Consider the following 4010-nt stretch of genomic DNA (forward strand, 5'->3'; position numbering starts at 1 on the left):
CAAGGTACTAGGAATTTCAAATTTCTTGGCAACTGAAAACAAAGATTGCACAAGCTTATATTGATGAATCTTATTTTATTAATTTTTTTTTCTATCGATTGCCCCTTGAAGTCATGATTCTCACACGCTGTTGTAAAACTGTTTGCATCCCAAAGGATATGCCTGCTTTGCCCCCGTTTATTTTAAATGTATTATTCCAGAGTAAATTATTATTTAATTCTATATTGAGTGAAATATGATATTCTATATTGAGTGAAATCTATTCTATATTGAGTGAACTACAACTCCATATTGAGGGAATTACAACTCTATATTGATTAAAATACCACTCTATATTGAGTGAAATATGATATTCTATATCGAGTGAAATCTATTCTATATTGAGTGAACTACAACTCCATATTGAGGGAATTACAACTCTATATTGATTAAAATACCACTCTATATTGAGTGAAATATGATATTCTATATCGAGTGAAATCTATTCTATATTGAGTGAACTACAACTCCATATTGAGGGAATTACAACTCTATATTGATTAAAATACCACTCTATATTGAGTGAAATATAACTTTAAGTATCTCTATATTGAGTGAAATATAACTTAAAATATCTCTATATTGAGTGAAATATAACTCTATTGAGTGAAAATATAACTCTATATTGATTAAAATACCACTCTATATTGAGTGAAATATAACTTAAAATATCTCTATATTGAGTGAAAAATAACTCTATAGATGTTAGAGTTGTTTTTACTTTATGCTAAATGGAGTAAGTTGGTATTTTGTAGAGTTAAATGTTAACACTAAATGGAGTAGAAATAACTCTGAAGATTTAACTCTGTGACAAGAGTCATTTTCACTCTATCTGGAGTCGGAGCCAATACTGTCTTTTTGGGAGTAAAATTTTACTCAATTTGAGTAAATTTGACTCTGCGAATTTTCCTGTGTAGCTAATGCCGCCCACATTCTACCTAGACTGACTACACACAGCGAGTGGAAACCAGCCACTTCCTCATACTCTGCATGGGGAGAGAGAGAGAGAGAGAGAGATAGAGAGCACTTGGGGGGGGGGGGGGGACCTGCCGCGCGCCACACACCCGCAAACGGGAGATTGAAAGAAAGAAAAAAGGGAATAGGGAGGGAGGAAGGGAGGCCCCCCCTCCCCCACAAGCTGCCGCGCAGACTCTCATCACCGAGAGGGAGAGAAAGGAAGAGAGAGGGAGGGAGGGAGAGAGGGGGCCTTGTCAATAACGGCCTGTCTTTTTCTCTCTCTCTCTCTCTCTCTCTCTCTCTCTCTCTCTCTCTCTCTCTCTCTCTCTCTCTCTCTCTCTCTCTCTCTCCCACCCCCTCGCTCTCTCTCTCTCCCACCCTCTCTCTCTCTCTCTCTCTCTCTCTCTCTCTCTCTCTCTCTCTCTCTCTCTCTCTCTCTCTGTCTACCAGTCGCAGACTGTGTGGACTGACTGTCACTCAAAGTGCTTATGGGCGGAGCCAGGCCATAACAGCCTGAAATCTTGAAGCTGGAAAATGATGGTTTTGAGTACTTGATTAGAAATATAAAACAATAAATCTTTTTGAAAAAAAACCTTACAGATGTCTTCAATAGACAGGAGGGGTACAACTCTATCAGCTGAGTAACAATGTTCATCAAAGTGTTGAGTGCTACAGTGTAGGTTAGTATATTAGGACAAGTGCATGACAGTAAGATTAGTTAGGGTTAGGGTTAGATTATTATTATTTTCTTATTTTTTCATTTCAGATATTGATTGAAGAAGTGTGTCTTTAGTCGACGGCGAAAGATTGCACAGGTTTCGGCTGTCCTAGCTGTGGTGGGAAGTTCGTTCCACCATTGTGGGGAAAGGACCGAGAATAGGCGTCTTCTCTTTGATGACCCCCCTGGAGCTTGGATAGGAGTAGCTCTGAGGCGGCCAGAAGATGCAGAGCGTAGGCGTAGGGGTCTTGAGGGTGTGTAGTTAGAGACCATTGACCGCAGGTAGGCAGGAGCCGTTCCCTTCGCCGCACGATATGCCAGGACGAGGGCCTTGAAGCGGATTCGTGTGGCAATGGGGAGCCAGTGCAGGTCCCTAAGAAGTGGGGTGACATGGGCTGACTTCGGTAGGTTTGAGATCAGGCGGGCCGCTGCGTTCTGAATGAGTTGAAGAGGCTTGGTGGCAGTGGCCGGGAGGCCAGCAAGCAGTGCATTGCAGTAGTCGAGGCGGGAGATGACGAGGAGTTGGGTGGCTTCTTTTGTCAGGAAGGGTCGGATCCTTCTGACGTTGATCAGGAGGAATCTGCAGGTTCTGGTTGTCGCTGCGATGTGAGCGGAGAAGTTCAACTGGTCGTCGAGGACAACACCAAGGTTCTTGGTGGTCGGGGACGCGGCCACAGCTACATTCTCGACTGTGATGGTAAGGTCGTCAGGGGGGGAGATTTGGCCGGCAGGTGAAGCAATTCTGTTTTGCTTAGGTTTAGTTTAAGTGAAGTGCTTCTGTGACCGCAATGAGGGCCGTTTCTGTGACCAGTCCTGAAGCCTGACTGATTAGAGTTATTGGACTACCAGAACATTAAGTATTTACTGGACTCTGTTTTGTTTTTCGTTGGACCTTAACTCATTGGACACCTTGAGCGCCAAACCCGAGAAAAGTCGGGTTTTCTATCGTTATTTCTTTTGTTCGATATTACCATTCATAATCCATCGAGGGAGCCTGTGTTATCATTGGGAATGAGTCTGAGATCGCAAACATCCAATACCGCCGCCTTGCGTCCGGTATTGCACATCCTTTAAAACTCTCTGTCTCGGGCTGTGCGTCGATCTAAAGTGTCTGGGCGGAGTTTTCCTTGTGGGGCAGGACAAGCGTTTATAACGCATGGATTGAGGAAAATCAAGCACTCCCGGTTCATGTTCTTTGGTGGATTATGTTGGCAACACGATCTACATCAATACTTGGAATGGCGATCAGGTAATTGGAATATTATTTTTGTAGTACATCCTAGTCAAGGTAAGGGCTATATGGTATCAATCTTGCGTTGATCCAAGAATTCCTTCACTGTGATCCGAGCGTATGTGTGTAATGTGTGTGTGTAACGTATCCCGCTGGTGGTGACGATCAAAGCATAGAAAAACAACCCCCCCCCCCCCACCCTTTCATGCATTCATGATGAAACATAATACCGATAATATAGTGTTGATTTCGAAATAGTAGCGTATACAGGTGAGAAACGGCACGTTTTTAGTGAAATGCACGTATTTCTGCATAGCGTCGTTTTCTGGGATTAGACAGGATTACTCTAAAACTATATATTTTTTCATAAATTGAACGATAGATACTCGATGTCAAATGGGCAATAGTATTATATCCATAGCTATGATATATAATATAGTTTGAGCCCTGCAAACACGGCCACCTATTCCTATACTTTAAAGCGCTGGCCTTCTTACCACACAGTACACAGCGCCCTCTGGTGCTGATTGAGTTAAAGGGGGACGTTAGGACTTTCCTTAAAGGAGGACTTCAAATTTTTTTGGACTGCCTGTTTTAAAGGCCCACTTGCATGTTGTATTTTTGTTCAATAAACAATGTGACTAGGCCAACGGTGACTTTCATGAAGAGGGGAAAAAAAGTATCGAAATTGACCCAGTTTTAGCGTTTTTATCAAACATTTTGTCCGCACAACCACAACCACCACGCACGTGGATATTTTAATCCATGGTTCATAACGTGCGCGTGTCATCTTAATGATGACGTCACAGCATGTACAGGGCAGCAGGGGCTCTGAGAATCACAGGCAGGTAGTGGCAGAAGCAAAGCCTTCTTGTTACTACTAGCCGAGGATCTAGTATCTATTTCACCTAACACTAGTGCTCCGTGATCATAGCCATTTATCTCTAAAGCTAACCACTATTTGTAAAAGCCACAACCACGTTACCCTATTTGTAATAATGTAAATCATTGTGTCGTTGTACATATTTTGTATATCACGTTAGTAGCTAAGTTAGCTAGCCAGCA

Source organism: Notolepis coatsorum (assembly GCF_963971535.1).
Source record: "Notolepis coatsorum genome assembly, chromosome: 10".
In the NCBI taxonomy this organism is placed as follows: domain Eukaryota; kingdom Metazoa; phylum Chordata; class Actinopteri; order Aulopiformes; family Paralepididae; genus Notolepis; species Notolepis coatsorum.